Raw genomic sequence first — 11812 nt, 5'->3', positions numbered from 1 at the left:
AGTGCAGGGCCAGAATTAGGGATGGCAAGCAGGGCAATTGCCTGGGGCCCCACACCACAGGGGGCCTGGCGAAGCTACATTACATACTTCAGCCCCAGCTGGCGGGGCTCAGGCTTCAAGGGTACAATAGCTTGGAAAGGCTGAGAACCACTGATTTAGATGGTAAACTCTTAAGGGAAGTGACCATCTCTTCCTATGTGTCCATACAGTGCTCAGCACACTGGGTCCTGGATCTCACGGGAACCTCTAGACACTACCAGGATATTAACAAGTATTAGCGTGCTCTAGTCTGTCCTGCTATCACTTTGGATTTTATTTTAAAAGCTAATCAAGATGCTAGAGAGTGAAGCCTCCAGAGGCTGAAGTCCTGTATGCCCAGGAAGGCCGCAGCTCATAACATGTGCAGTCTGCTCCCTGGAGGGCATTTGCTGGGAGGGCCATTTGGGATGAAAATGGCCAGTTTATGCAACTAGCTCTCCTTGCACTTGCAGTTGGTGGATTGTTTGCATGGTGGCAACAGACAGATGAGCCCGGCAGGAACACGGTTTAGGAATTGGTCATTTCAGCATTTTACTGATGGGACATTTGAAAAAGTTGGGTATTTTGTTTTAAAGGGACACTCTCTAAGCAACTGTTTGCACTCAGTATTGTAGTGTCTGGTGGTACAGGACAAAAACCAGCTTGAAAAAAAAAATCACCTCCTGTGTTACTGAAAACAGAGAATGAAATGGAAATGGGAAGATTTTCTAAGAATATGCTTATAAACACGTATGCTGTTTGTTTGCTCTTTTACATTTCCCTCAGCTGGGACTGGGCTGGTCTGTTTCACTTCTTATTTATGGTCAATTTCATTTCTTGCTTCTCTGGTGACTATCACAAGCGGATTGTTTCTAAGATCTGGTCTACACCTAAAACTTAGGGCAACCTAGCTATATAGCTCAGGGTTGTGATAAATGTCATGCCGTCTGTGACCTAGGTTGACCTAACCCCAATGTAAACACTGCTCAGTTGATAGCAGAATTCTTCCATCATCCCAGCTATCCACTTTAAAGGGGTGGATTTATTACATTGATGAAAACCCCCCTTGTGTTGATGTAGGAAGCGTCTACACTACAGTGCTACACGGCACAGTTATGCCACTGGAGTGTAGACAAAGGCTGAGCTTTAGTTCCCAGCTGTGCAAGTGGGTGTGTGGGGTGGGAACTGGGAGATATTTACATTTTAAAAATGAATTAAATTTGAAAACAGTCTGGATGGTGCTGGTGAGAACCATTCTCCTGTGCAGCTTCTTCTGCCTGGAGCAGCCTCCCTGTATTTCTCTGCCCCACCGACTCTCATCTTTCACTGCCTCTCTCCTCCTTTGCCTGCACCTCAGAAACGTTCCTCTCTCCCTTTGCTACCCTTGTTTCACTTTAACATTGTTTCTCTCCCTAGGAAGTGGCTTTTGGGCTGCAGCTTGGCTGAAGGGAGCTACACCAATTGAAGCTGCATTTGACCGTATTGCCCAGCCTGACGTTTCTGGAGCTCAGCTTGATCCCACTTCTCCCAGTCATAGCCCTGCTGGCCCATCCTGCCATCAGTGTATTTATGCTGTGCTTATCACCGGAGTGTCTCAGCACCTGGTTGCCCTGCACCATTCCTCTCTCCTCTCGGAGGTGAGCAGGCCCCACGCTGGTGAGCATTTCCTTGTGTGCCTTGCGTGGCAGGCCTCGGAGGAGAGCTCCGTGACGCAAGGGCCATGTTATCAGCCCCTTGGCAAACACAAGATGACCACCACTGGGGACTCTCACTCCCCATGGGGTTCCATTCAATACTCCACACACGCATGGAGACAGGTCTGGCCCCATTTCCTGGGTGGCTCGTGCCATTGCTCTGGGTGTTAGAGGCAGGGAAGTAGGATCCCTTTCTTTACGGGAGATGCTTGCAGCTTTGTCTCACTTCTGAGATGAAAGCCCCTTTTCGGGGAGCTCTGTAACATGGGGTGCTTGAAGGAGTTTCTGCCAATTTCTAATGGCAAACACTGATGCGTATGACCAAGTTCGGAGTGGAGTCTCAGGCAGGGCCGGCTCTAGCCATTTCGCCGCCCCAAGCACGGTGGCACGCCACGGGGGGCACTCTGCCACTCGCCGGAGCCATGGGACGAGCTGACCCTCCACAGGCAGGCCTGCGGGAGGTCCACCGGAGCCACCTGCCGCCGTCCCAGCAACCGGCAGAGCGCCCCCCGCAGCATGCTGCCCCAAGCACGCGCTTGGCGTGCTGGGGCCTGGAGCCGGCCCTGGTCTCAGGGAGTCTGACCCCTTCTTCCAACCCACATGTAATACCAGCACAGACCACTTAGACTCACTGGGACTCACACTCCCTTACCAATGTGCGATTTACGAACAGGGCCTGCCGTGTCTGAGCTCATGTCACTCGCAGACCCAGGGGCCTATGGACAGCAATGCCGAAAAAAGCAACGCCGGCAGGGGAGGAGGGGCAAGGCAGGGCCATTTCCTACTTTCACTTACACCTCAGGCAGCTCTTCAGCATGTAAGTTCAAACTCCTGCACATGCTGAGCACCCAGCTGGAAGCAGGTCTAAGCTAGTAGAAGGGCATGACTAGACTGGAATCAAACACCTCTGGCTGGCCTGGGTCAGCTGGCCCAGGCTGTGAGGCTAAAACTAGCAAAGTAGATGTTTGGGGGCTGCACCCTGGGCTCTGGGACCCTTCTCCTGTGTTGGGTCTCGTTCGGCCTTCGGCTCCAGCCCAAGCTCAAATGTCTACACTCCAATTTTATAGGCCTCCAGCGTGAATCAGCTGAGCCGGGCCAGCTGCGGATGTTTTATTACAGTGCAGACATGCCCTGAGAGTCCAACAAACCAGCCTACACATCGCTTCGGAATTTAGAAACCATTCTGCTGGGTTTTCATACTTTTTCCTCTCTCTCTCCCTCATTCTTTATTCGCACCTGCATGAAAGCAGGATCTCCGCTGCTAGATCACAAGATCCTACTACCTAGGAACAGAGACAGACAAAGACCAATTAGGCCATTCCTGCTTCTGCCAATGCAGCCTCTGGGCAACAGGTGATCAGGAGTTAAAATGCAGCAACATTCAGTCCCAGGCGAGAATTCTGCCGGCTGCTCATTCGCTGCCCAGAATCAGGATCTTCCAGGTGTACCACAGCTGGTTGTGGTGGAAATGATTGTGATGTCACAAACGGTTGTGCAAACATATTCAGGCAGCTTTTGAAGCGAAGGTGGAGGGGCTCGGGGGAGGAGAAATATTCTTCCCGAAAAAGAAGCATGTTGTGGTTTTTCTCTTGCAGTTTTGGACAGTTTCCCACCTTGTTCCCATCATACTGCCTCGGCCAATTGTGCCATATTATACGTACATGTAGAGGAAAAAATTCCTCCCTTTCTGCCAAAGTGAACTTAAGCCTGATGAATAGTATTGTTGTTAAGTCACTAGGCTGGGACACAGAAGACCTAGATGCAACTGTTGGCTTAGTCACAGACTCCCTTGACCTTGTGCAATGACCTCATTTGAATCGCTCTGTGACTCAGTTCTCCAGCTGTAAAATGGGGATAACAATATTTCCTGTCCCTTGTCTTTTGTTTGTTTTGTTTATTTAGCCCATAAGTTCTTCAAGGCAGGGGCTGTTCTCACTATATGTACATACAACTCCCAACACCATGGGGACTTGATTTTGGCTGGAGTCTATGCAGCTCCCTGCACAATGGGGCCCTGATCTCACTTGGGATCTGGACAGCGCCCAACGCACTGGGGCCTTGATCTCGGTCACGACCCCTAGGTACTACCATAATACCCACAATCATCCTGAGTTTGATTATCGGAGTGTGTAGAACTGCCCAAGTCACCAGGGATGACCTGATCATTTTTGGTAACTCCAGCCACAAAACACACAATTGCTCAGGACGAGGAATATACAGAGGGAGTGGATGAAAAAAAAAGATCCCGTGGGGTTTTTCAGGCAAATCCCATTTACTGATGAGGGCAAGAGAAATGCCGAAAATATGAGCTAAGCCGTATGATTTGTCAGCAGGCCCCAGAGCGCTTGCCTCTGTGTCCAGGGAAGTGGCACCCACCACTAGCATCCCTCCGGAGACGGGAGAGGGGTATAAACGAGAGATCAGCCCTGTAGTGCAGGAAGAATTGGGCTACAGTTAGAAAAGCAGCCTCTGGACTCACCCCCTTCCCGTCCCCCCCCAGCCTTGTTTATTAGTTTTAAATGAGCTCCGTGAGAAAGAGGGGTGGTGATGAAAACACTTCTATTTTGTCTACCATGAATATACAGAAGGCTCTTTAACCAGCGGCTTAAAGATTTAAATGATACTCCGGCAGATTAAATAGAAGTCTCTGAAGCTAAGTCTTTGGCTGGGGCTGTGAAAAATCACTTCCTCTTGTCAACTGGCCCTTTCTCAAAGCCAGGAACTGTGCAAAGTTTCTGTCTCTTCTTGCTAGGCTGCAGCTTAGCGTGAAACTCCTGAGCCCGCGAAGGAGCTGGTGACTCCAGTTAAAGTGGTAACAAAGGTCAAGAGCAGGGAAGGGCAGGCAGTGTGCTGGGGGGTCTGTTTGCTGGGACATCATGGAACCAGCACACGGAGGGAGCGGGGAGGAGAGGCATCACTGCAGCCTGTCAGAGGATAAAGAGCAGAATGTCTGGATTGCAGAGCTAGCCCCAAGTCCCGCCTTGTCAGCTGGCCATACCTTGGAAACTTGCCGTCGCTCAGCTACTGCCGGGGCTCAGTTTAACCTCCCATGAAATGTGAATTTCTTGGCTGAAAAGAAAGTGAAAAATATGTCAAGAATGTGTGTTTGGCTTGGCGGCCGGCATGGTGGATCACAGCCTCCAGGCGTCTAAGCTGGGCTTTGACGTGCAGGGACTGCTCTCCGTCCGCAGCAAGGTACGCCATGCTGCTGGACGTGCGGAAAGCGGGGGCTCCCACGGAACTAATGTACAGACAGCTTGCACCACCGCCTCTGAATGACTCAAGTGAGCCGGTTTCAAGTGTAAGCTCCGGGTAGTGGGCCAGAAACACTGGACTTTCTCAGGAGCTGCCAGCAAGTCACCGGCTGCAAAAACTTAAAAGCCCTTTCACTCAGCTTGTCAGTTTTGTGGCTTTAGCTGGACCTTTGCCAAACAACAACAGTACTCAGCACTGACATAGCATATTCTCAAAGCACTGGGCAAGTGTTAACTAATTAATCCCTGCAACATTCTTGGAGGCACCATAGGCATGGAGCATGAGCCCCGTTCCACAGATGGGGAAGCTGAGGCACAGGTAAGCAAAGGGGCTTGCTCCACATCTCAGTGGTAGAAGCAGGAATAGAACCCAGGAGTCCTACCTCTCATTCCCTGCTCCCATGCTGTTGATGGCAGTGTTGCAGAAATCCCACAGGCCAGATTCTGAGCTCAGCTGCATTGGCGTAAATCTGGAGTAACTCTGTTGAGTTGCTCCAGGTTTACACTCCTGGTACGGAGATCAAAATACACCTGCTCTTTCTTTATGAGACTAATGTGATCGTCTAAGGGCCCAAGGGATTAAAAACTGGTGCTGCCAAGAGGTTGGAAATAGATGAGCCAGAGGGAGACTCAGTAGGAAAAAGTGAGATTCAAGACGGAATAAAGGCTTAAAAATTAGATGGGAGGAGAGCAGCCCAAACCATCTCTTTCCCATGGCAGCAGCCAATCAGCTGTAGGTGTGCTAAGGAGTCCCTGGCCCCTGAAGGAAACTTCTTACAGAACTGTTCGCTCATTTCTGTGGCCCAGCAACACATGGATATAGGGCAGGCTGACCTGTGGGCTCCAGGGTTCCCTTTCCAGGATCCAAGATCTTACAGTGTGTGACGAATGGTTCTTGACTTCAGAGGTCCCATAAAAGCTACGAAACTCTCCAGAATCATCTCCTTCCTGGAGTTAGGAAGAGCCCCAAAAGAGCTCTCCCAGCCCAGTACCTTGCCCTGGGTTATTCTGCTTTCTCAGCAACCTGGGTTAACCAAAGCCAGCCACATTCCAGCTCCAGATCAGAGCTGTCTGCAGCCTCAGTTTTCCTTTCCCCTCTTGTAGGCCCCATGTTAGTTTCACCTCAGAGACAAGGAGGGCAGGGTGTGTGACTCCCTCCTTGCTCCATTGGCACCACTCCAGAGAGGGTCAGGAGAAGCCCCATCTCAGCGTGCTAAATTTGCTGCCTTTCCAGAACTCCCTGCTGCTGCTGGATTGGGGAGAAAGAAGTTTCGTTTGAGCCTCAGACTAGAATCCATCTGGCATCATCCCGCCAGCCATGCACCCACCCTGTGTGCCAGCTAAAGTCCACTAAACTCACTTCTTCAGCTGAGTTTCCCCTCGGAAACTTCTGCAAACAGCCAACACCCCCACCCCCACCCCAGTCACATGAGCAAAAAACCAAACCTGTGAAAATCAAACAAGCAGTTTCTCCTACAGGCGCGGAAGGAAAAAAGTGAGAGATTGTTTTTGTTATTTTGATAGATGGTGCTAGATAGATGGACAGAGGGGTGGTGTACATGGGAATGAAAAGGTAGACAGACAGAAGAATGGTGTGCATAGGGATAGATGGAGTTACAGGGGGTGCGTACGGGGATGGAAAGAGAAAAAGAGAGATACAAAGACAATGCAGTGCGATGGGAAGAACTTTAACTCCAAAAGCTGCATGTTGACTTTGATCAACACAAGGAAGAAAGTTTCCCTTCTTGTGTTTTGCTATTTTTTCAAATAAAACACCAACTACGCCATGTTTCTAGACTCGCCCCCTCCTCCCCACCATGGATGATCCATGTTCCTGATCTACTCCTGCAATATGCTGATTTCAAAGCGGATTTTCAACCCAGCAGTTTTCAGTCCAGCTCTCACCAGGCCCATGTCCTCCAGAGGCTGGAGCTCAAGCATTTCCCTGTGGCAGGCCAGCTCTCCGTTAGCTGGTGAGTTTAGTGTGTCACAGGGTGGGTGGTTCAGCTCTTGGTGGACATGTGCAGCTGGAGCTGACAGAAACACACACATGTACTTCCTGGGGAGATCAGACCCTAGCTGTGCAGACACTCTTCACATCCACTGCATGGCATTAGCAATATCCTTTTTGAGCCCCACATCTCAAGCATTTCTCCTTCTCTCCCAGGTGCGTTTTCGTTCATGGGGCCCTTCTGCAGCGACATTATAGCCACCACCACGGCTGTGGGGGCTAGACAACAGGGCTTGTCATGGAATTCAAGTCTCCCACAGGGCAATGAAGAACTTTAGTCCTCAGAACAACCCCTCAGGCCTTTATTTCTAAACTCTTTCTACTGAAAACAGTGGGAACGCCAACAACAGGGGACTGGCTGATCTGTACGGTCAGTACTGAGTTCCACTGCTAACTGTGGACAGAAATTAGGCTATAACCACCACTTGAAGGCTATGTAGACCCCTGAATTACAAGACCTCCACCAGCTGGGCTCCTGTCATTCAGTGACCCATACTAAAAATTGGGTTGGAAGAGGCCTCTTCCGGCTCATCCAGTCCATTCTCCTTACATGGTGGAGGAGACACTGTTGCCATCTTGCAGCCAGACTCTCTCATGCTGTGATCTTACCAGTCCTCAGAAGTTAAGCAGGTCTGGCCAGTATTTGCATGGAAGACTTGACCTTAAAGAAGAACCCACGCTGCTGAAGGAAGTTAGTGATTCAACAGGTAGCAGTCTACTTCCAAAGACAGTATAAAGTCAATGCCCGGTTCAGTGTCAACAGGCACTGCACTGCTACAGATGCTGTCTTCAGACGAGACAGGAAACCATGATCCCCAGTAAATAACCAATGGCATGTTTCAAAAGAGAGGAGGTGTTAACTGTGGTGTCCTCGCTAAATCCCCGTCTGGGTAATTCCAGTTTAGCTACTGACATTCCTTTTTAATTTCAATTCAGTACAGGTTTATTGTTCGTTTCTTGTCTTGCATGGGAGGGTAGCATTGTTGCGTGCTGTTAAACAGCCACCACATACCACCCCAGAACTGGCTGCATTTCAGTGGTGGATGAAGCAATTCCAGTGTACACTAGCTTGCATAGCCTCTTGGAATTAGTTGGGAAGAAAGCCGCCATTCAAAAGGCAAGGTAGTTTTATAAAATTATCATAATTCCTGAGAGACTGAGGACACTTCTGTAGCGCTAAATTTATCCTGCAAAGAGTTAACAGGCATTTGAGTTCCCGAGAAGTTTAATAATCGCATGGTCAAACCAGAAACATTTCTTAATCCCTTTCTGACATTAACCCGTTTCCTGGTCAAATAAATAAAAAGCAGAATGGGAGCATCTGGCCTCTGCATCACCCTTTGGAAAGCAGAGTTCGGAGAAAGCCCAGTCTGGGACCAGCAAAAACAATTAGAGCTTTGATAATTCCTTTCTCCTGCCTCCATGCAGAGAAGCAAAGGGCTTCTCCTGGGTAGCATATTTCAGAACTATCCTCTCCCACTACTGCTGCCTCCCTGTGCAATGGACAGGGGAGAAACACTTCAGAGCCCCGGGTAGATATAGACTGTAACTACCACAGTTCCCAAATTACCACTGGTGGGGGCGAGACATGCGCCTCAGTCTGGTAATGTACCCAAAACGGACTGCACTGAGAAAGCAAGACAGGCTCTCTAAGCCAGGCAGTGCTGAGCTCTGGCTGGGAACTAGTAAGCAATTGTACATTGTGGGAATCACCTGGGAAGGAAAAAATAAATGATAAAGGCCTTAAAATTGGACCCCATCTCTCGCTGGGAAGGGATAGAAATAACATGCTGCTTTTGACGGGCACTAGGGATGGGTGGCTCACTGGCTGTACACAACACCAATGGAGCCGAGCCTCACTCCTAAAGCTTGAACAGAACCATTTGAGGAGGTCTGAAAAAGGTGTTTCATGATTTGTTTGGTTTTTTCCTTGGGCTGCTTCCAACCACTCCTGGGAGCAGAAGAGCTATTCCCAGGGGATTCTTGCTAATGCCGGTTGGTCACTTCTTGCTAGCAATGGTCCTGGCTTATAACATGTTTGGAATCCAAATTTGCACTTTTGGGTGATCAGTTCTATTTGGATAATCATCCAAACATTCTGAGCTTTGCTCCTCGGTCCAGCTCGTGCTATCTCCGTGAGAGAGGCATCTGCCTGGTAGAATGAGCTGTATTTTCTAGGACAAGCCATGATTTTCAGGGAATGAGAGGGAGGTTGTCAGTAATGTTGGAAACTGGAGGAAGATATGGAATGTGGTTCCCACCAACTCTAAAAGTTACCCATACAGATGTCCACTTTAAAATGATTGCACTGCTCAAGGTGACTTGGGAAGGCAAATCCTATAATTCCCATAATTGACTTTTGGGACAGCTCAGAGTCAAATAGCCCATCTGGCTGATAAGTAAGATGAGGGAGATTTTTAGCTTCTTTCTTGCCTGTGGTAGCAATCAGAAATACATTTGAAATCTGCTGAGTCGGCAGATGCTGGGCCAGGAACCATCAGGATGGACTGGCACAAAACAAAGAGGACTAACTTTAACTGGTCAACTTCATACCAATTCATACCAATTCCCTTGAAGTCAATGGCAGTCACACTGGGGATGGATGACTCGGTCCATGGCTTTGAGTGTGGAGTTCTGCACGTGGCCATCAATTGCATCTCCTCATTCCAGAGGCACTAGATTTTGTTTAGTCCCCAGTACACATTCATGTGGATGAATATCACATTTAGAAGAGATGTGGTGCTCATGAAACGAGGCAGACTGGACTGCACAGAATAGGAACAGTGCAGTAACTGGAGGGAAGACAATTTTGGGGGAGGGTCTCACTTGCAAGTGGGACACAAGCCAATATCACAACAGCCATCATCACTGCCAGTGCTCTTTGCTGCAGACCCTGGGAATGAAACCCACCTCCATACCCAGGCTTTCCTGCGGGCAGTGCCCTGACGGGTGTTCTTGCACGTATGCCCCAATAGAAAAACAAAATGAAAGGACCAAGCCTGCATCTTGTCATCAGGGAAGGGAGAGAGGAATATTGCTGTTGGTTTTTACCCATGGGAAGTGCTCAGATATTTTAGTGATGGGGGCCACAAAGGGACCTAGATGAATAGATGGAATGAGCCATGGAAACCGAATGACCAGGAGCTAATGCCCATCACCAGGAGAGCATGTGGGAAACTTGTGCTGCTTCTTCTCGTGTCCAGTGGATCAGAGATGGGACATGCTGCAGAATTTAGGCCCATCCCAGAGCAGGGGAAGTGACATATCCAGGGATGTCTCATTATAAAGAGAGGGGCTGGATTTGATTCTGAATTCAGATTTCAAACACTCCTGAAGTTTGGGGTTGTTCAGGTCCAGGAGCAGTCCATTTCATAGTGCATAAGCAGAAGACTTCACTTTCAGAGCTGTCGATCTGGCACCTTTTTAACTTCATTAAATATACTTAAAATTGTACAAAAATGGCATCTAACCCCTCCCTCCCCCCAAGCCTGCAGTGGTTTTAATCTCCTACATGAATCAGAGGGCCTGGGATTGATAGCAGCATCTTTGTGGGATTGTAATAAAGAATGACTTATTTTGACACTTATTTAAGAAATACTAATCTTTCATTTTGCTTCTAAATGCTCCCGTTTGCTAAGGAACTATCTGTTACCTGAGTGTTCTGATAAATCTTCTAAGGTAAATTTATATGTTAGATGCTGCCAGAAGGGTACATTTAAGAATGCTTCCCAAATTATCAACTGCATTAATCTTAATTACTTTGGTAAAAGTAGAGTCTGGCATTAGGGCAAACTAAATTGAACGGGTGTTTGTTTGTCTTTATCATATCGCATATTTGAGATCATTTAACAGAACGGAGATAAAAGGAACACGGGACAAGAAGGCAGTGAGCAGGCTTCCTAATGAAAACCATGGTTTACAAAGGACAAAGAACAGGCAGAGAGGGACAGAGGAACCCCTGGGGTTCGCAAAGCAGCAGACTTGCCACTGAGTCAGCGCCGTTCGCAAGAACGATATACAAGCAGCTCAGTATAGAACCAGGGTGTAGGTTTTCCGCTGCAGCACTGTAAAAAAAATAAAAATTAACTCCTTAATTACAATCTCCAATGATCATAGGATTAAAGAGGAAGCTTCGTCCCCTGGCTTCCTGATGGCAAGTCTGCTTTGGTGACAACTATGAGGATGGTCTGACCTCATTTCATCTGAGGATCTCAAAGTGCTCTACACACAATGACGACATGGGCCTCTTCACCTTCCTGCCTGTTTGGGATGCCTCAATATCTCCAATCAATACGTGGGTGAAGCGATGTACAGAGATGTGACAAGACTTGCCCACAATCTTGTGAGTCAGTGGTAAAGGGAGGGCTAAATCCCAGGTGTTCTGACTCCTAGTCCCCTGGTGTTAACTAACAGACTGCCCTCCTCCCCAGAGCTGAGACTAAAACCCAGGAGTCCTGGCGCCCAGTCTCCTGCTCTAACTACTAGACTCCACTCCCTCAACCAAGCTGGATAGGTTCCCCTGACTGAAAGACAACGATTGGCTCATTATGTGGAGCCATGAATATTACAGATAATGTCTCATATTTTCACAACCGAAGCCAGTTATAGGGCCCTGCTGTCTAAAGCCATACATGCTTGCAGGCAGCTTTGAGGCAATTTGATTAGCAGTGAAACACTCCAGCTTTTGAGGTCTGTCTCTCGATTGTGTATGCCCCTCACAGCCTGCCTGACCTGCTTCTACTGGCTGTGAGTACAGCGAGCTCACCCAGCAGCAGCTGCCATGACCTGCAATTAGAAAGTGGAGTGAAACCAGATCTTCATGCAGGCTAATTAGA

The sequence above is a fragment of the Chelonoidis abingdonii genome, chromosome 19 (genome assembly GCF_003597395.2).
Source record: "Chelonoidis abingdonii isolate Lonesome George chromosome 19, CheloAbing_2.0, whole genome shotgun sequence".
Taxonomy (NCBI): domain Eukaryota; kingdom Metazoa; phylum Chordata; order Testudines; family Testudinidae; genus Chelonoidis; species Chelonoidis abingdonii.
This window is presented reverse-complemented; position numbering follows the sequence as displayed.